This window comes from Dromiciops gliroides, chromosome 3, assembly GCF_019393635.1.
Source record: "Dromiciops gliroides isolate mDroGli1 chromosome 3, mDroGli1.pri, whole genome shotgun sequence".
Taxonomy (NCBI): Eukaryota; Metazoa; Chordata; class Mammalia; order Microbiotheria; family Microbiotheriidae; genus Dromiciops; species Dromiciops gliroides.
Genome location: NC_057863.1, coordinates 111612737 through 111635677, shown reverse-complemented (window position 1 = coordinate 111635677; position 22941 = coordinate 111612737).

Here is a 22941-nt window from a genome sequence, read left to right as displayed (position 1 = left end):
ACAGTGTTCAGGATACAATAACCCCTACTACTCTGTTTTGAGACACCAGAGAAAGCACTGAAGATGCAGTAATCTTCCAAGTGGGAAAAGGTGTTAACATCAAGAAGTCAGTGAAAGAATTAAAGGACTTAGTTGAGAGGAAGAAGGGCAAAACAGTTCACCCAAAAGTACATCATGGATAACTAAAGCTAGAGGGATGAATAAAACAAATAATAACCAGTAACAAACTGTATTGCCAATCTAACTCCACCTAAAGTACAAACAGAGACTGAAAGGGGGCATAGAGTTTCCACAAAGGCTATGTGAATATCTTGAAGAAATGATGTGGAGTTATAAATAAACAAATACATAGGTAAATAATGAATGAATGTATGAATGACTACATAAATGAATAAAAGGATAGAGGGTAGAAATAGATAAATAGATAAATGGATTGAGGAATGAATTATTATAGAAATAAAATTCCCTGAGGAAATGAATAATTCATTTAGAAGAGAAAAGTGTTAAACTTAACTCAAGAAATGGAATCTTTGAAAACTAGAACAAATAGAAATCAATAACTCCATAAGAGTACAAAGGAAAGAAATTAGAAAAAAAATCAAAAGATTAAAAATGAAAGAAAAAACTAAAGATAAGGAAACATCAAAGAAAGATAATTTTAAAATTATTTGTTTCCTTGAAAATGAGGATTAAAAAAAAACACCTAGATATTCTCTCAAGAAATCTTATATGAATACTACCTAAACCTATTAGAAACAGGGAGTAAGAATCCATTGATTGCTTCCTTAAAGGAGCTCTTCCTTCCAACCCCACAAAAATCCAGAAAATAAAAATTGTGAAGTAAAAGAGACAAAAAGAAATGAAAGAACAGAAATGAGATCTAAAGGAGTTCCTTACACAATCAAGGAATAGCTGAAAAAATTGTTATATGAATATAATGGAGTATTACTGGGCAGTAAGTAATTATAAGATAGTTGCAGAGAATCCTTGGGTAATATGAATTTCATCTACTGTGATAAGCAGCTCATATGTCACCTAAAAAGTTGCTTGAGACGCTGAAAGCTTTGTGTGTGTGTGTAATTTTGTACATGTATACATACATTCATACATTGGGAAGATGGGACGAAGTTATGGCTTTAACAGTCTGATCTCATGAACCCCAGGTTCAACTGGAATCTCCTTAATGATAATAAGTGGTGGCTTTGAAAGTGTGGAGTGGGATAGTTCATTCCTCTACATAAAATGCTTTAGCATTCTGCTCCTTGACTCATATCCCATGACTCCCAACAGTAGCCCTGTCATTGGAATTGTGAACAGCCCCTCCCAACTTACTGGATAAAACCCTTAGACTCTGTGTGACCAGAATCATACAAACATAATCACATATGTAATGTAAAGACAATTTGGGTAACATAAGACTTAGTCAATAATTAGTTCTTATATAATATTGGTCACACTAGAGCCTGGAAGTTTTCTCCAGTAAAATAAAACCATTAAAGACTTGTCCCATCTTCCCAAAATATGAATATATGAATATATTGATTAAAATCCTATATACACACAAAATCAATTTGTATCATGCTATGTAGCAGTGTTAAGTACCATATATGTGACAAAATGACTGCCCTCTCCTTACTTGCAGTCTTAGATCAACAGTAATCATATAGTCCCAAATCTGAAAAACTTATTTGACAAATGCAGGTCCATCACTTAAATCTTAGACCCATTTAAAGTGCCTAAAACATTCTATGACCAGGGAAGACATAAGTAAGGTTTTAAATATTATTCCTTTAACTTTATGAAGATCCTTGGAGAGAAAAGGGAAAAGTAGTTCATCTGATATCCTGTTATAAGTCAATGGGAAACCTAGGATGTATACGTTTAGGGAATACATAAGAAAAATCAGTTAATTCCATCCACTTAAATTGAAGTAATGTGAGATGATTTGAGAAGTGGAAAGAAGGTTTGATTTTCATTTTATGTGAGAGGTCTTTGGTTCTAACCTGAAACAGTTTCTGGGGCTTTATTGGATTAGAGATATTGCAAGTGAAACATTCCATTCTCTTCATTCCAAGCAGCTGAACTCCAGGCTTGTCTTTACAAATGGAAATAGAAATATTTCTGAATGATGATCCTGTTGAGACTAGGTATGCTGGAGGAGATAGAGGCCAAAGAGAGTTAAAGAACTGTGAAGTTGATGAAAAGATGAAGTAGAGAGTCTAGGTGCTGTATTGTGCCCAGGCATAGTGGATTAGATCAAAGCAGGACTGGTAACTAACAAGACACATTTGGGCAGCAAGCTCTATTAAATAGTGTTTCACTTCTCTACTCTCTTCATTGTTGATTCAGAACAGATGTTGTGGCAAAGATGATATTTTCCAAAACTACAGAACTCTTTCCTTCTTTGTCCCTCTCCTCAAAAAATTTCTATAGTTTCTTTGATGTAATTCTCTATGTCCCAATAAACCACACTAATATTGAGTGACTTGCCAATTAAAATGGTTTTTCAAAAACAAAACTAATGCAGCCAAAATTAGAAGAAAAGCAGGAAACTCGTATAATTTTCTAGCAATTATTTTCTGATAAAGGCCCCATTTCTCAAATATATAGGAAAATGAGATAAATTTATAAAAATAAGAGCTATTTCCCAGTTAATAAATGATCAAATAATAAGAAAAGGCAATTTTCAGAAGAAGAAATCAAAGTTATCAATAATTACATGAAAAAATGCTCTAAATCACTACTGATTAGAGTAATGCAGATTAAAACAATTCTGAGATTCTACCTCACACCTATTAGACTGCCAACATGACAGAAAAAGAAAATGACACATGTTTCAGAGAATGTGGAAAAATTGGGACACATATACTGTGGGTAGAGTTGTGAATTGGTTTAAGCATTCTGGAGCACAGTTTGTAACTAAGCCCAAGACTTTTAAAACAGTACATACTCTTTGACTCAGCAATACCATTATTGAATCTGAACTCAAAGAGATCAAAGAAAAGGGGAAAATGACCTTTTTGTTCAAAAATATTTTAACAGTTCTTTTTTTATGATGGCAAAGAAATGGAAACTGAGTGGATGCCCATTTGTTGGGGGATGGCTAAACAAGTTGTGGTATATGATTGTGATGGAATACTATTGTGATATGAGAAATGACAAGCAGGATGGTTTCAGAAAAGAAAAAAAATGTCTTCTGACTTGCATGAACTCATGCAAAGTGAAGTGAGAAGTGGGAGAACAGTGTACATGGATAATCATCTGTGAAAGGCAGCTATTTGTATCAAGAAAATGATACAAGACCACTCCAAAGGCTTCATGATGAAGTAATGAAATCTGAATGCATGCTGAAACTTAGATTTTAACTTTATTTTCTTGGGGATTTTTACCTGTGTTTTTTTTTTCACAACATGACTAATATGGAAATGTGTTTTGTATTACTTCACATATATAATAAATATCAAATGCATACCTTCCCAAGGAGAGGGGAGAGACAAGAAGGAGGGAGATAATTTGGAAAAATAATAATTGTCCAATTTTTACACATAGTTGGGGAATATTAATAAATATATAAATATATCATACCTATATTAATAAAAAATTATTTTTTGGTGAGGCAATTGGGGTTACATGACTTGCCCAGGGTCACACAGCCAGTAAGTGTTAAGTGTCTGAGGCTGGATTTGAACTCAGGTCCTCCTGAATCCAGGGCCAGTGCTCTATCCACTGCATCACCTAGCTGCCCCTACAAATAATTATAACTAACAAAATATAAACTATATTGTAAATATACTATTATATATATGCATACATAAAATATATAGGATATTATCATATAGTAATATTTATATTATATATTTTTTTCTAATATGTTATATATGTGACAATTGGAGTGACACGCCTTGCTGGAGAGATACTGTAGGAAAGCTCCACCAAAAGCAGAAGGCATCTGAGGGCAAGTCATGTGGCTTGGAATGTTCCTTGGCATAGACAGGAGGCTTGTGGGATGAAGGAGGGGTGAGTCTCTCTTTCGTTAGGACCTCATGGGGAGTAGATTTAGAAATGCTGGCTCCCTGAGATAGATAGGCATCTAGGCCTCTTTCTCTCTCTTCACCCAATTCTTATGCTCCTTAAAAATGCTTAAAAGTCTAAACTCTTGGTAAAGCTTCTAATTTATTGGCCACCACTCATTAGATTTTTAGACAGTATAGCTAGAACTTTAGCCACCATCACAGCAACCCACCATTCATATATAATTATAGGTATATATATTTAGTAATTAATTCTGTTTACATATCATATTATTCATTTAAATAATATTTTATATAATGCTATATAATATTATGTTATGTGACATGGTATGATATGATTTAATACAACACAACATAACTATATGTTATATATAATTATATTGTAGCATGTAAATTAATATTGTATAATAATAAATTATAAATATTATGTACCTATATTATATAATAAAAATATAATATTGTTACCATGATGTGTAATATATTATTTATATTATATAATACATTATATTATATGGATTACATATATTGTGTTTTGTTCTATCGTATTACATTATATATAAAGTGTGAAGTGCTAAATATATACATATATGTATATACATGTGTGTGCATATATATGTAAATACATCCACATATCCATATATCCATGCATACATACACGTCCATGGGAGATTATAAATAAGAAGAGAGGAGTCCACCCAAGAAGGGAAGAACTGACTCATGGAATTATGGCTTGAAGAGTGGCTTTGAATTTTGGGTGATTTTTTATAAATATTCCAAATCATATCTTGATGCCTCTATTAAACTTGGGGGCCAAATGCCACACCAGGAGTACTATAGACACTCTGTCCTCCTTGAGCTAAATATATTGTACCCCACTTAATTGTTTAATTAATTGTTCAATTAGTCATATAGCATGTTGCTTTCCATAATAGTAGAGAGCAGAGGAAGGAATTAGGTGTAGGTCATTGTAACTATAGAAGCACAAATACCTGGACCTGACACACCTCCCACACATGCAAATTATAACTATCTGTGCCCTATTCCAGTGCCACATCATGATATGAAGTTGACATTGGGTTTTGATGACCATACCACTTAAATAAAAGCTTTCATTGTTCTTAGTAAGGTAGAAAATATGATTCCCATTAAAATATGATTCCCATTCCATCTATGTTTAACATTCAAGAACTAACCTCCATGAATAGGAGTATTTGGGGGCAGAAGAAAGAAAACAGAGACACAATAATTCATGAATACCATCTACTGATTCTTAGAATAACTTTAATGGTGAGAGAATGAGCAAAATATTGAAATCATGTATATTTTGTTAGGATATAAGATTTATATATTTTTTTAGGAAATCTCCATCATTTCAGTTAGGTCGAATTGATAAAGCTTTACCTTTAAAGAGTAATTATTTTCTGCCATCTATGATTAAGGGTCATTTCTAGTATCTTATAATGCGTAGCTGATTAATAACAAGAACCATGCCTAACACTATCTAGATGGAATAAAGACCTAAAACAGTACAAAACCACCCTTATAACAAAACAAGGAAAGTCTATATGAAACAAACTTTATATGTACTCATCTATAGTATAGATTACAAGAATTTATCCAGAAAAAAATACTCAAAACATCTAAAGTGTTATAGTTGCCTTGGAATAACAACAAAATTTAATCATAATTACCAGTTGCTTGTTCTTTTTCAAATCAAACACCCAGTTTTAGCTTTTTGCGCTCTTACACACAGTGCCTATTTAAGGCAATGCCTTTATTCTTTTTTGTCCTGTTCTTGGAGGATTTGTACTGTTCCTATAACTGGTCACTACACAGTGACTTGGAGATAGATGGAGAGGAACAAGCCATACTTCAAGTTTATATGTGATAATATACTAAGTTCATTGTCACACCTTGCTCCTACCTTACCTCAATAAAGCAAATTAGATGAGAATTCTCTATCTATTCTCCCTTCTGTGTACATCTGCAGTAAGAGTAGATGCTAAACAAGAAATTCATGTTTTAGGAAGGGTGGATCTCTCAGGTTTCCTAATTCTGAAATTCTGTGATTCTGCAGTTCTTGTTTGAGACTTCTTTTCTTTCAAGGCAGTTCTTAACCTGATTTCACCTTTATCAAAATTTTGAGGGTGGGGGACACTCAGTATGATTTTGCCCCTGGCCCAACTCCTCCTACAGAATGGCTCTACTTTCCAGAGTTGAAAGGCAGCCTTTATTGCCTGTCCCCAGGCCAAACCACTGAAACTTTGTTGTAAGAACCCCTCAGGGTGCCCTTCTGAATCAGGCTTCACAAGTTTCCCTTTTGCTAATGAGACCAGGAGCCCCAGGCAGCTCTTGCTTCCCTCCTCTTCCAGAACTACAACCAAATCTAGCTAGCTCTTGAGTTCTGCTGCCTGAAGTGGTCCCAACTCAACTAAAAAACCGCAAAGATAGAAAACGGGGGGGGGGGGGGGATGAGAGCTCCTCCCTAGTGATTTCTTTAATCAATTAAAATAAAGATTTATATTCCTCACCATGGTGAACATCAAGCCATCGGTTCTCTGCTTGCCTCTCCAGCTAAGGTAAATTAATGCATAACTCTGCATTAGGTTCACAAACTTTCAAGCCGACTCTGTCAAACTGTTTCTCACACAGATTGTATTTATAAAGGAATCAAGGCATTTTCTCATTTTTGAACATCAAAGCATACAGAAAAAGCAATTTAAAAAAATACATAGAACAATAATTTTCTCACATTCTACATCCTGATTATCTTCTTATCTCTTTATTCATGAAGGAGAAAGTAAAAGCCTTCACTATCAGGATTTTATAACAAGAAAAACTCAGTCCAAAATAAAGTAAGTGATTTTACCAGAGTCTTAATTAGTTAGTGGCAGAGAAAGAATTTGAATGCAGGTCCAATGCTTGTTCCATTTGGATATTCTATTTGCCCAAACCACAGTAATACTTAAAAGTTCATTAAGAAAAAAATGCTGCAGAGCAACTTAGAAAATTCTAAAACTCAAAGCAATTTGGCAAATTCACTTCTAAACACTCATAGCAGATGCTATGTAAATATGAATATAATTAACCTCAAGAACTAGAACCTTTTCCACAGTCCTAACTATCAACTGGAAAATGTTCCCCCGCCATCTGGTCTGTTTTCTATCTACATGAATAAGTTTGTCTAACTTAAATCTTTCAAGGTCAAGGCCAGTTGATTTCTAAAGTATCTAATGTACTGAGTCTTAAATTGACATTTTAACTTATCATATAGGAGCAGTGATGATTGTTTACATAAGCTATCTTCAAAGAAAAGCTGGGTCTTTAGGGAGCTGTAAGATGAAGTTCTATTTATATGAATGGAATATTATAATTACCAATAGCTAAAATTACACCAAACAATAGATAGAATTCCTTATTACAAGATGTCTTCAAATATAAAATGGGAGATTACCTTTAAGCTATTTTGGGGGCTGGAATTCATGCTATGTCTAAGGGTAGTATATAATATAACCATTAAGATATCTTCAAATCCTGTCTGTATTCATAGTGTATTTGTTAACAGATATTTAAAAATCATAGTTGGAAAATTTAATATTTTTTATAATTGTTTTCAAGTCTTTGAAATGGGTATTATGCCTTTCCTTTATCTTCTTAATTGAAATACAAAATAAATACAAAGTAATCAATTCAAGCTTCTTTTAAGAAAGTCTTCATAAATTATAATCACAGTATTTTTTTAAAAAAGATTAGTCACATATATTTTATCTTAATTATATATAATTAATAATTCCAGTTCATTTGAGAGGTGAATCTAGGTATATTTGGAAAGTTTATTTACTCTGATTTATTTTATTTAGGAAGCATCATTGTCCAGCTATCTAGATTTAAGTTAGGCCTACATAAAAGCAAAGCAACTATCAATGCATTCAAATATGAAAAAAAATCATAAGACTTTTGTTAAAATTCAACAATAAATTATTAAAAAGTTGCTTGATATTGTGAGGACATGGCTATCTACTATGTAAACGTTGATTCTCAATTGGTATGGTATATGTTATGGGGTTAGGAAACTGGCTAGCTAAATTAAAGGATGGGGGTCTGGGGTAACTCTTCATGAGAAGCTAAACCATAGGACAGACACACCTACAGAAGCAAGGGAGATAAGTGGCAGCTGCTCAGGACTGAGTTAACTCCAGGACCACCACCCTTCATTCCAGTTTCCACCACTCCTCAAGGAGATAATCCAATTCAGTGTGGCTGCTGCCTGAGTAACTCCAAAGGGACAGATAACTCCAGAAGTTAGGACCAATTCTCCTTATTCCAGCTTTCCCCACCCCCAAATGGAACTTTCCACTGTCAGATGATAACCCCCATCTGTCCCTCTATCATCTTCCTCTCTAAAAGCTTTTGCCTTTCTCCTGCTTGAGGAGATATGTACCTCAGAGAACCACATTTCTGAAACTATCTACCCTTGAGACCCCTCTCAAGGTTTCCTTTCTCTAAAGCTTCAATAAAAGATTATTTTATTCTAACTGGACTTGTGTGGGAGAGAGTATAATTCCTTAAAGAGTAATACCTAAGAACCTCCCACTCATTTCCCTGTGACAGTATAGACAAAGCATTAATCCTCTACTTGAATAGTTATTTTCAATATTTTATTTTCAATATTTAGAATTTTATTTCCCAAATTACATGTAAAACACAAATTTTGACATCAATTTTTTCAAACTTTTATGTTACGAATTCTCTTCCTCCCTCTCCCCCCCCACCCAACTCAAGCAATTCAATATTAGCTATACATTAGCAGGCATGCAAAACATTTCCACATTATCCAGGTTGTGAAGGAAAACAGACAAAAACAAAACTTCAGATAAAGGAACAAAAAAATTATGCTTCAATCTGTATTCAGATACCATCAGTTCTCTCTCTGTATATGCATTGCATTTAAAAATTGATTAGTTATTAAGTACTAATATGATGCTTTTACCTTAAGATTTCAACTTTGTTGTTTAGTCAAAAGTTAATTTCAACTACCTTTGTTTAAAAATGATGATGATGGAGGGGATGATGACAATGATGATGCCTATGAATTCCCAGTGATAAATAGTGTGGCACACTTGAAAGATAAAGATGAATACTGGTAGAAGTTCTAATTTTTTAAAAAGGGAGAGGAAATAAAGGTAAGGAAAAAGTAAAAAGAAAGAAACAGAAAAGAGAATACAGATAATATCTAGCCCTTATAGAGCATTTAAAGTTGGGAAAGGGCTTTATAAATGCTATCTTATTGATCCTTATGACAACCCTTTGAGCTAGAGTCAATTATATTCTCCATTTTAGAGATTAGGGAATTGAGGATGAAAGTGGTATCTACTTCAAGGTCACACAGTTGATAAATGCATGAGGTCATATTTGAACTCAGGTCTTCCTGATTCTGACTCTAGCACAATCTACCTGCTGTGCTTGCTAGAGATAGAGACAGAAATGGAATTAGATATGTTCCTTCTTAAAGGAAAAAGAAAAAAAAAACTATCAATTTATATACTTTCTTAACTCTATAAAGTCTCTCTCTTTTTTTGGTTAGAAAAGTTATATTGAGGGGCAGCTAGGTGGCACCGTGGATAGAGCAGGGCCTTGGATTCAAGAGGACCTGAGTTCAAATCCAGCCTCAGACACTTAACACTTACTAACTGTGTGACCCTGGGCAAGTCACTTAACCCCAATTGCCTCACCAAAAACAACTACAAAAATGTTATATTTTTTAGGGAGGGAGAAGGGCTCCCAGAGGCTGATATAAAGGTGATGAGGAAGTCTGGCCTTTGAAATTTCTAGGTATTTGTAGCATCACTGATACCCATGAATGGGCAGATGGATATACAAGTGTTCTACAAGAAGAAATTCTGCAACCTAAATGGAAGCTCAAATTCCTAATATAAGTACATGAGTAATTTATTTTATTTATTTATTTATTTGAAGGGCAATGAGGGTTAAGTGATTTGCTCAGGGACACAGCAAGTAAGTATCAAGTATCTGAGGCCAGATTTGAACTCAGGTCTTCCTGGATCCAGGGCTGTTTCTTTATCTACTGTGTCACTTAGCTGTCCCCCACTGTGCCACCTAACTGCCCCCCCAACTATCCCACCTAGCTGCCCACATACATGAGTGATTTTAAACAAAGATCCATTTGTGTTTTTGGAAACATTTATTGATACCCAACTTTATTGATCCATTTGCCAAAAATCAGAGTTCATATATATGGGTTGTAAACAATTCATAGAGAAGAGGGGGAAAAGCAGTACCTAACCTTGAAAACAGATACATACCACATAGACATTTGCAAAGCCCTGGGTGTATAGGGAAGGCAAGTAGATTCTGAAGGCCAGAGCAAGCCTCTCTTCTCTACTTCAGCAACTTCCTATGCTTTCTACTGTGTGCCTGCACTTAGATAAAAGTGCTAAACAAGGGGTCTTAACCTCTCCTTCCTGAAAAGAAAGGCCTCTGCAAAACCTCTTCCTATAGTGAGGCAACTCTGTAGAGCTATTTTTTTTTCTTTCTTTTGTTTCCTTTGACTTGTTTTTAATTATTAAGAGAATAATTGGTATTTTATTCTATTTTGTTTTTCCTGAAATTTTCTCCTATCTTAAAACATTACAATTGGGCTCACTCGCTCTGCCAGAGATTACCCCCCCCCCCCGGGAAATCTGGAAATGTGAACAAGTAGAGAAATCACCTACTTGTAGGAAAAGAGGGATACTTTATTTTCTCTGTCTCCTTGCAAAAAGAAAATAGTACTACTGTCCTTAAAAAAACAAACAAACAAAAACAGAGTATTTTCTGACTCTACTGCTCAAACTATTCCTCAGAGTCTTTCTTTTTTGGGAAGAGATGGGGTAAGGCAAGTGGAGAAGGAGAAGAGACAGGGGTAAGAAATAATTAATAAATATTCAGATAACTAAAAAGTAATAAATATGCAGTATTTCATAGTAAGTTTTACCATCTTTCTTCTATAACTAATTGCCTTTAAATTTCTTTATCTTCTCAGAGAGCTACTTGATTGTTATGTATATAGTTTTCAGTTTTGTTTATTATTTATTTTTATTTATCTTGTAGTCATTATAAACAATTATTTTCCTGGCTCTACTTCCATAATTCTAGGGTAATTCATAAAAGTCTTCCCATATTTTTCTGAATTCCTTATAGTTAGAGGATTAGTTATTATTATTGCTTAATATTATCCCATCACGTGTAGATATCATATTATGTTTAGCAAGTCTTTAAGTAATGAGGACTCATTTTATTTCCAAATGCTTTTTGCCACAAAAATATTCTATTAGTATTCTGATATTCATAAGATTGTTTTTTACTTGACCTCATATGGGATATGATGGACTTAGAGTTGGGAAGATCTGAGTTCAAATCTCATCTCAGATACTTCCTATCTGGTTGACCCTGGGAAAGTCATTTAACCTCTATTTGCTTCAGTTTTACCACTTTTAAAATAGGGATAATAATAGTACCTATTTCCTTGGATTGTTGTGACAATCCAATGAGATAGAAGTGGTGGGGGAGGGAATAAGCTTTTATAAAACTCCTATTAGGTGATTAATTAAAGCTTGTTTCATTCCTTCCTTTTCAAATTTTCTGGAATTGAAGTAAAACCTCAAAGCTGTTATATTGTGCACTTATCTCATTTTTAGGGAGTTGGAGTGATCTTTCTTGGATCTATTAATAGTTTGTGATTCTTTTAAGAAATAGATCTAGTATGGTATCAAGGACTAGACACATGACATCAACAGCATAAGGAATGATGACATGAGCAAACTTCCTGTAGCAATCCACGTTACTACCTTTTTGGTTTTTTAACTAAAAGAGTTAGCAAGTGAACTGAGAGATTAAGGGCCTTGCTTAGGGTCACACAGCCATATATGAGTCAAAAGTTGAACTTGAATCCAAGTCTTCCTGGCTTTGAGGTTGGCTACTTTCAATCCATTATACCACACTGAATCTCTACATCTGATATATTTGAACTATTTATTTAAATATTTTTGTAATAAGAATTTATCCAAAGATATTTGATGTCAAGTTTTCTATATCAACTGGTTCCTTCATTAACATTGATGCATTGGCTTTATTCAAGACAAAGACAATTTCATATCATTGAAATTATCTCTTTTATCATTTTTGATGCTCTTATTACTTCTTTATTTAAGAATTCTCTCTCTTCCCCAGCCATAGCTAAGGAAGATATTGTTAAAAGGAATGTTTTTTTTTTCCTTTAGGGTTTCACCCTGATTAAGGATGCAAATCTTGGGGAAAAGATAATGTAAAAGACTTTATTAAAAGTACATCAAGGTAGTAACACATTGACAAGCTGATCGCTGGAGATCAACAAGGGTTTCAAAATGGGGCCAGATTTTATTGATAACTTTCATAATGAGATAAAGACAATTAGGGGTGCATTGAATCTCAGTACCTTCCCCAGGTAGTAAGTATGCAACAATTGGCCAGGTATAAAGTAAGTAAGGGGTGAATTGGTATGTGGCATATAGCAGGGAGTACAGTGCATTAGACTGGGTGATGCTTCCCCCAACACTGATTGACAAGCAGGACTGGAAAGCAATGGATTGTTGAGTCAGTATAACTTTCAATAAAACTTCTTCCTCCATTTTAAAAAGATGTGACCTGGCATATCCAATTATGAATTATCCATTTGGAAATTACAATGATTTATATAAGATGTTGGTCAAAAAGTAGGCTGTGTGGCTGCCTCCTTCAGAGTCCCAGACCAAGAAAGAATGAGAGAGTTTAAGCTCCCCACAGGTCCAGAGGAGAGGAAGCCCTTACACCCTTCTCAAAGCTAATTGGCTAGCATCATTCAAATTTATTGGTTTCCTGGACTTGAGGGTGGTCCATGAACAGTAAGTACTTATGTCAGAGTCCAGAGGACAGACCTTCTTGGGGGGAAGGCTTTCAGGTAGATGTGGTTTTAATCTCTATTATCTCTATTCACAGTCCAAGGGCCAATTTGACTGACTCTGGGCTGGGCTTAAAAGAGGTCAGGCAAGGGGGCAGCTAGGTGGCGCAGTGGATAAAGCCCTGGCCCTGGATTCGGGAGTTCCTGAGTTCAAATCCAGCCTCAGACACTTGACATTAGCTGTGTGACTCTGGGCAAGTCAATTAAGCCCCATTGCTCTGTAAAAGAAAAAAAAAAAGAGGTCAGGCCCTGAGTGGGGGGGCCTCTGGGATCCTCAAAATCCATTATTTTCGCAGAGAAGATATTGAGCTTTTGTTTTTGCTCAGGCGTTTAGAGTGATATCGAATTCTTCAGGAATCTATTTGGGCTTTTTTTTTTTTTTGGCAAAAAAATACCAGAGTGGTATCTTTCTCCAGTTAATTTTGCACATGAAGAAACTGAGGAAAAAAAATGGTTAAGTGATTTGTCCAGGGTCAAGGGACTGGTGAATATCTGAGGCTAGAGTTGAACTCAAGAAGACAGTCTTTCTGATTCCAGGCCCTGTACTCTATCCACTACCACTGCGCCACCTAGATGCCAAGATAATGAACATAGAGTTCAAATAGCTTTCCCTATCATCATTGGGTAAGATAATTTCATGCTCCTGTTTGATGTTGGAATCATGCTAATTAGATAAAAATGTGGGGCATTGGAAGTGTTCCTAAATAAGATCCAAAATCATACAAGAAATCAGCCCTAATACACATGGAGGGAAATAGATAACAAATGGCTATCTTGCACGTTATGCTATCCATTTGGATTGATAACCCTCAGAGGTGGTACATTAGCACTTATATTCTAGCTAAATGCTGCAGACAATGCACTAGACACAAAATTGAATAGGGGAAAAGTAGAAATGCTTGTTTTTAGGAAATTGTGCAAAAGCACAATTTTAATGACTCCAAAATTAACTGGAAACAAAGGTTCTTCTTTTTCAAACCAATATTCATAAAAGGATGGTATATAGCTTCTAGTCATGAAATGAAATCCTCTCTAAAAATTTACATCATGGGTTACCCTAAGGACAAGTAAGAAGCACTGACATGGTAGCTGTGGTTAAGACAGTATATTATCAATGAAGAATTACAGAATGGATGTACTCTAAGGGAAATCATTAGAGAGATCAGGGGAAAAAAGAAGTAGGTCAGCATGAACAAGGACAAAATGATGATATCCATATAATTTCAAGAGGAACTCCCTGCCCCAACATGTTAAGTGGAGCCCTCTATATGTTATACAAGAGAAAGAGTTAAATGGGATAAGGAGATGTAGATATACTGGCATTCAGCTTTTGAAGAAAGTACCTACTTTGCTAAAGTCAAAGGCCAATTTAAATATCAAAGAAAGGTGTTAAAAATTATTTGAAATGAGAGGAAACACAACTAATGACCTTAAAGTCTCCCTCTGAAGGCTTAAAACAAGGACATAGTGTGGTCATATAAAGTAATGAGGTGGATTTCCATTAGTCACACTTACAAAAATGTTGCACTATTTTATAACCACACTACATACCTCCTAGTATAGCTCCATAGGAGTTTTCCTTCCAATGAATGATTCAAGAAAATGAGTCATAAAAGAAGACAGGGTTGGAGATAGTTCAATTCAGTGGGTCATTAATTTAGTTTTGGAAGAAAACTCAAAACTTATCTAATAAAATACCCTCATTTTACAGTTGAAAAAATAAACTGATGCCCAGAATCATTAAGTGTTTTCCCAAGGTCACAAAGATAGTAAGAGAGTAGTAGAATCAGATGATCTCTATCTATTGTGCCATACAATGTAGCTAGGTGACTCAGTAAATACAGAGCCAAGCCTGGAGTCAGGAAAGCCTCAGTTCTAATGCAGCCTCAAACATTTACTGCCTCTGTGACACTGGGCAAGTCATTTAACTTCTGTTTGTCTTATTTCACCATAGAAGTAAATAGAAAACCATTCTAGTATCTTTCCACAAAAATCCCATGGACAGTATTGTCTATGGAGTCATGAAGAGTTGGACATAAATGAATGATTAAACAACAACTATAGAATCAAGCAATCAGCAAATATTTGTTAACTACCTATTAATTTCCAGAATTTGTGCCAGCTATATGCTTCAAACACAAAGACAAAATTGAATTAGTGACTGTCATTAAGAAGCTGGCATTATATAAGGAGAAAATAAATAAATATATATGTATATAATTGAATTCAAAATAAATACAAAATAATTTGAGGGGTGTTGCTAATAACTGGATTTTTCCATTTGACTTGCAGCTGAATCTTCCTATGTATGAGTTTCCCCCATTAGAATAAGTTATTCAAGATTAGGGATCACCTTGTTTTCCTCTTTGTATACCTACATTTAGCACAGTGCATTTACCTATTTTTTAATATTTTATTTTTCCCCAATTACATATGAACACATTTTTTTTTTTGGTGAGGCAATTCAGGTTAAGTGACTTGCCCAGGGTCACTCAGCTAGTGAGTATCACGTGTCTGAGGATGGATTTGAACTCAGGTTCTCCTGACTCCAGGGCCAGTGCTCTATCCACAGCACCACCTAGCTTACCTGAACACAATGTTTACTATTTGTTTCTTAAAACTCTGAATTTCAAATTCTCTTCCTTTCTCCCCCCCCCCTTATTGGGAAGTCAAGCAATTTGACATAGGTTATACATGTGCAGTCATGTAAAACACATTTCCATATTGGTCATGTTATGAAAGGAAATACAGACCCCCCCCAAAACAAACAAACAAACAAGAAAAAACTAAGTATTTTTAAAAGGTATGCTTTTATATGTATTTAGACTTCATCAGTTTTTTCTCTGGAGATGGATTGCATTTTTCATAATAAGTCCTTCAGAATTGTCTTAGATCATTGCATTGCTAAAAATAGCAAAGTCATTCACATATGATCATCATTCAGTGTTGCTGTTACTGTATACAATGTTCTTCTGGTTATGCTCACTTCACTTTGTATCAGTTCATGTAAATCTGGGGAATTTTTTTTTGTTTGTTTTTTGCTTTTAAAGAATACTGCTCCTTATTTCTTATAACACAATAGCATTCCACCACAATTATATATCACAATTTGGTCAGCCATTCCCCAATCAATGAGCATCCCCTTAATTTCCAATTCTTTTCCACCACTAAAAAAACTGCTACATATATTTTTTGTACATATAGGTCCTTTTCCTTTATTGTTTTTTATCTCTTTGGGATACAGAACTAGAAATGGTATTGGTACATTGGTACAATAATACATGGTATTATTGCCCTTAAGTACTCTATAGAATGGTTGAATAAATTCACAACTCCACCAACAATGTCTCAATTTCTCCAAATCACCTCCAGCATTTGCCATTTTCCTTTTCAATGAGTTAATCTTTTAAGTGTGGGGTGATATCTCAGAGTTGTTTTAATTTGCAGGTGTCTAATCAATAGTAATTTACAGCATTTTTATATGATTTTAGATGGCTTCCATTTCTTCATTTGAAAAATGCTTGTTCATATCTTTTGATCATATATCATTTGGGGAATAACTTGTATCCTGATAAATCTGACCCTGTTCTCCATGTATTTGATAAGTGAAGTCTTTATCAGAGATAATTAATATAAATTTCTTCACAATTATGATTACAGATCATTTCCCTCCATTCAATTTCCCCCTTGTTTATGCTTCTCTCTCTCTCTCTCTCTCTCTCTCTCTCTCTCTCTCTCTCTCTCTCTCTCTCTCCCCCCCTCTCTCTTTTCACCCTGGCCCTCCTCAAAAGTGTTTTGCTTCTGACTACATCCTCCACCAATCTAGTCTCCCTTCTATCATCTCCTTTACCTCCCACTTTCCTATAGGATAAGATTAATTTATATACCCAACTGAGTGTGTATGTTATTTCCTCTTTGATCTAATCCATTGACAGTAAGGTTCAAGTGCTCCTATCTATCTTCCCCTACTTTTCCTTGATCATAATAGCTCCTTCCTGACTCCTTTATGTGAGATAATTTATCCCATTCTACACAATCCTTCCCCCTTCTACCCATGCATTCCTCTTTCTTACCCTTTGATTGTACTTTATTATATATCATCCCATCATATTCAATTCACCCTCATGCCCTCTGTCTATGTAGACACCTTTTAATGACTCTAATAATGAGAAAATTCTTAGGAGTTTTAAATATCAGTTTAACTTTATTGAAGTCCTTATGGTTTCTCTTTACTGTTTTCCTTTATATGCTTCTCCTGTTAGTACTTGAAAGTCAAAATTTCAATTTGTCTTTGATCTTTCTAGCTGGAAAGCTTGAATGACCTCTGTTTCACCAAATACCCATTTTTGCCCCTGAAGTATTATATGAATTTTTATGAGGTAGGTGGTTCTTGGTTGCAGTGCTAATTCCTTTCTGGAATATCATATTCCAAGTCCTCTGATCCTTTAATGTAGAAGCTACTAAATATTGTGTTATTCCAACTTCGGCTCCATGGTATTTAAATTGTTTCTTTCTGGCTTCTTGCAATATTTTCTCTTTGACCTGGTAACTCTGGAATTTGACTATTATTCCTGGGAATTTTCATTTGGGGATATCTTTCAAGAGGAGATTATTGTTGTTGTTGTTGTTTTCCAGTATATATATATATATATATATATATATATATATATATATATATATGGTTGTAGAATATCAGTACTGTTTTTTTCTTGATAAATTCTTGAAAGAAGCTATTTAGGCTTTCTGTTTTGTTTTGGTTTGGTTTTTTTGGAGGGGCAATGAGGGTTAAGTGACTTGCCCAGGGTCACACAGTTAGTAACTGTCAAGTGTCTGAGGCTGGATTTGAACTCAGGTACTCCTGAATCCAAGGACAGTGCTTTATCCACTGCACCACCTAGCTGCCCTATTTAGGCTTTTAAAAATTTATTATGGCTTTCACGTAATCCAATAATTCTTAAATTATCTATCCTCAATCTCCTTTTCCAGACCATTTGTTTTACCAATGAGATATTTGTCATTTTCTTCATTCTTTTGATTTTGTTTTATTATTTCTTGATATTCATGGTGTCATTACCTTTCCTTTGCCCAATTTTAATTTTTAAGAATAATTTTTTTCAGTGAGCTTTTGTATCTTCTTTTCCACTTGGCCAAATATACATTTTAAGTAGTTCTTTTCTGCAGCAAATTTTTATACATTTTTTTTTGCCAATTCTGATTTTTTAAGGAGTTATTTTCAGAGGATTTTTGTGGCTCTTTTATCATTTGGTTTATTCTGTGTTTTGAAGGTATTATTTTTTGTGCCTCTTTTGCAAAACTGTTGCCTCTTTTTTCATAATTTTCTTGCATCTCTATCATTTCTTTTCCAGATTTTTCCTTTACCTCTCTTATTTGATTTTTAAAATCTTTTTTAACTCTTCCAGGAATTCTTTTTGTTCTGAGACCAATTCTTGTTGTTCTCTGATGCTTTGGATATAGCAGTTTTGACTTTGTAGTCTTCTTCTGTATTCATGTTTTCATCTTCCCTGTCAACATAGAAACTTTCCATGATCAGGATCTTTTATTTTTGCTCATTTTTTCAAGACAATTTCTTGACTTTCAGTTTTATATTAAAGTTGGAATCTGCTTCTGTGGTAAAGAGGTGACTGTCCCTGTTTTGTTTTGTTTTTGGTGTATGCATCTGTGTGTGTGCATGTGCATATGTGTGTGTACATGTACACTGCTGTTTTCAGAGCTGGTTCTGGAGGTCTGTAAGCTTTAATTTCTTTCAAGGTGGTATGATCTAAGGGAAGGTGTGTTTATTGCTCTCCTGGTCTGTATACTCATTTATGAACAATCACAAACACTCTTTTCTGCCCTAGAATTGTGATGATGTTCCCTGCTCCCTGGCAACCATAAGCTCTGGTATACTAGTGCTTCTCCTTGCCCTAGGTCTCTGACCCTGATTTGAATATGGGTAATACAGCAAAGTCATACCCCTAGAGCTTACAAACAAAACCCTTGGATGTCCTTATGACTAGTTGTCTGACCCCTTTACCATCTGTGGGTTGAGAGCTATGGAAGCAGTTGCTGCTGGTACTGATTCATTACCTACAGTTACTATTGGTAGTTTCCTGTGGTGTTGCCTAAACTAGAAAATCCCACATTGGACTGTGCTTCACTGTTACATAAATTTGACCGACCTTTACTGCCAATCTTCTAAGTTGTCTTTGGCTCAAGAATTGTGTTCCCCTGTATTTTGTTGGATTCTGCCATTCAGCATTCATTTTGAGGCATTATTTAAAGTTATTTGGAGGGGAATTTATGTCTCTGCCTTTTCTCTACCATCTTTGATCTGCCCCTTCAGCACACTGTGTTTATCATGAAATTAGCATTTTTAAATTTACTAATTCATGCATGAATCAATTATTTCATTTATTGTCATGCAGCCTGTGATAAAGAAAAAAAAACTTTTAAAGCAGGCTAGCAATGCTAAGAGATGGAGGTAAGAAGAGAATGTGTTAGAACAATGATGGAGAGTCTGTGCAAAGGAATGAAAATGGGAAAAGTGATTTGCTTTCTGAGAGAAAGCAATGCCAATTTCATTGGAACATTTAGTATGTAAAGAGGAATATTGTGTAACAATTCCAGAATGGGTAGGCTGGAGCCAGATGAAGGGTTTAAATGCTAAATGAAGGAATTTAGATTTGACACTAAAGGCAATATGGTGTCACTAGCCTTTTTTAAACAGAGGAATGACATAATCTTTTGAAATGTCACTTTAACAGCATAAGGAACGTAGATTGGGCAGTTCAAGAACTAGAAGCAGAGAGATGAATTAGTAAACTACAGTAATAATCCAGGGGTTGAGATGATGAAGACTTCAACTAATGTAGTGCTTATATGCATAGAGGGAACTGAACAAATGCAAGAGAATTTGTAGAGTTAGGATGAAATAGTCCAAAATTTGGCACAATTCCCTTCTCTTTTTTAGAATCTCTTTCCTTTTTTTTTTACCTTTTTCTCCATAATTCTTCTACCATTTAAGCACCATTTTAAATAACTGTTACATCTACCTAAGCTGACATTCAATTGGCAACATTCTATTCTATGGATCTTATTCATCCTCCAAAAAAAAAAAAGACAGTTCTTGAATATTTGGTCAAAAAGATGTGTCTGAATAATTTTTAATTTTAACTATGCTTTTATCAGCTCTTAATGTTTTAACATACAATCCAGCTAAGGTGTAATACACTAAGTACTTGTCTAAATATTTAGTCACTTAAAGACTATATAGTTGTGAACATTGCTGTGTTGTCAAAACAAATCTCTTGACACAGTAGATAGTGCACTGGACTTGGAATTAGGAAGATTCATCTTCTCATATGTGGCCACAGACAATAGTTGTGTCACCCTGGGCAAGTCCTTAACATTGTTTGCCTCAGTTGCTGATCTGTAAAATGAGCTAGAAAAGGAAATAAATATCCACTCTATTATCTTTTGTGAAGAAAACCTCCAAAAATTGTATCACAGAGAATTGGACAAAACGGAAATGACTGAAGAAGAAGAACAACACAGAAGACTGTGAAGTGGATAATTGTACTTGGCTGTCACAGTTATGCATTTTTCCATGTTTCTGCAAAATCATTTCTCTACTCCTTAAGCAAAAATTATCTTTATACTTTTTTTTTCTTCTGGCTACCCTGGTGGTCTTGGGTTCTCACTATGATTCCTCTGCTAGGCAGAAAATAATCCTATATAAATAGCTTCCTACCTTTCTATATCTTTTATTCCTTTAGAGCTCTATTTTTTGCTAGATAATCATTCAGGCTAATTTAAAAGAAAGCATTAATGGACAATATTGGCTTAATGTAGAAATCCATCCCACCCACTAAATATTTATATATCCCTTTCAATTACTTAATAAGTATAGATAACTTGAAGTTCTAGAAATCATGAAGAAACTGAGAAAAAAATGGGGGAAAAGAATCCTGTTAGAATCCCACCATAATGTCTAATTTGCATAAGGTCAGTCTTTATAATATTTTAGAATTTAAAAATATCATTCAGGAAGAGATGGCATTTTTAATGAGTTGTACATGAGTATGTTCCATATATACTCATGCACATACACATATACTTCTATGCATGCCTGAAAACCATCTTTATTTGCATTTTGTTTTTATGGACTTCACATATTCCACAAGAAAACTATTATAGTCAAATACCTAGAAACTTTTCTTCATAAATATTTGTTGCTGAATTTCCTGTGCACATTTTCATCACCATCACCATCACCATCACCATCACCATCACCATCACCATCACCACCATCATCATTCTTCCATTCTTGTTCCTATTGCATTACTCTTATCTGCAATAAAAGATCATGGACAATTAGGACTTGTGATACAAGAAGAAATACAGCAAACAGACCAAGTCTTGGAAGAGGGGGAAAAAAGAACAAAGACAGAGAAAAAGAAGGGAAAGAGAATTGTCCTTTGAATTGGGTTTTTGTTTTGTTTTTTTAAATGACTCTAGATATTTACTCATAATAAGCCTTTTGGTATTGAGAAGGGTTTCTTTTTTGTTTGTTTGTTTTGCTACAAATTACTGTTAATTGTTTATATACTAAGTAAATCAGTTAAGGGTGTGCATGGTTTCTAGAAATACAAGTGGATCATATACCAGAATTAGTTTCTAACACTACTGTGAGGTTTTGCTAAGTGACAGATGGCTGTACTACTCCATCATATCTATTCTTCATCAGCTGTGCACCAAGCACTCATTGACTTTACTCTAAATTAAAAAAAGGTCTAAAAGGATTTAGATAAAAAATGATTCCCTCTCTTCTATTCTGCAGAAATAAGACTTCTAAAAAATGATACTGAATTTGCTGTGAAGGGAAAACCAATTTTCAAGGTTGTGTGGTTCATTCTCTAATGGTTTTATTTTTATCCTTTTCATGGGTCACCATAGTCAAAAAAACTTCCTCATCTGGTGGCCAACTTCCTGTTGATGGGGCCCTCTGTACTTAGCTCTGTGGCTCATTTTCATAAAAGTCCATCTTTTTAACAGCAAAATTCTAAAAGAATATGAGTTTCACATGACATGAAAGGCAGTGGAATGCTACATGGTAGATAGGAGAGTTTCATAACATTACTGTCAATGACTTCTGCATGAGAAATAGTGGAAAAAGCATAAACAAGAACATGTCAAATTAGAAAAGGAGTTAGGAGCATCATAAAAGATGGTTGGGGAGGCAGCTAGGTGGCGCAGTGGATAAAGGACCAGCCCTGGATTCAGGAGGACCTGAATTCAAATCCAGCTTCAGACACTTACACTTACTAGCTGTGTGATCCTGGGCAAGTCACTTAACCCTCATTGCCCCACAAAAAACCAAACCAAAACAAACAAACAAACAAAAAAGATGGTTAGGGAACAATAGAAGATCAGTACAAATGGTGTTCTAGTATGCACAAAACATTAAAAGAACCAGAATGCTGAGAATTTCTTTAATGAACATTTTATTCAGAAAGTCCCTTATATAGGTTTGATGGGAAGAGATAAATAGAAATTATATGGATTTTTTTTCTTAAAGCTACTCCCCATACTAATAGATACCCAGTATATATCATAATATAATGAAAACAAGTATTCCTTTTTTCTAAACCCAAGAATGGGTCTAATCCTAATTTAGAATATTATACAATATCCTATGGTTAATATAATTAATGTTATTTGAAAACAAAACATCTTTAAGACCCTAATATCTATGGAGAATACTTTTTTCCATTGGGAATCTGTGATGGAAAAAAGTCATCCAAGGAATGAATATAATAAATCCTCATTCCATTGTGCCCCTGGAATCTCATTTTATAGTTAAGAAATTTCCTTTACATCAGAATTCTTGTTACTTTCAGGTTGATTTATATTCACATTTTTATAACATTTACTCTT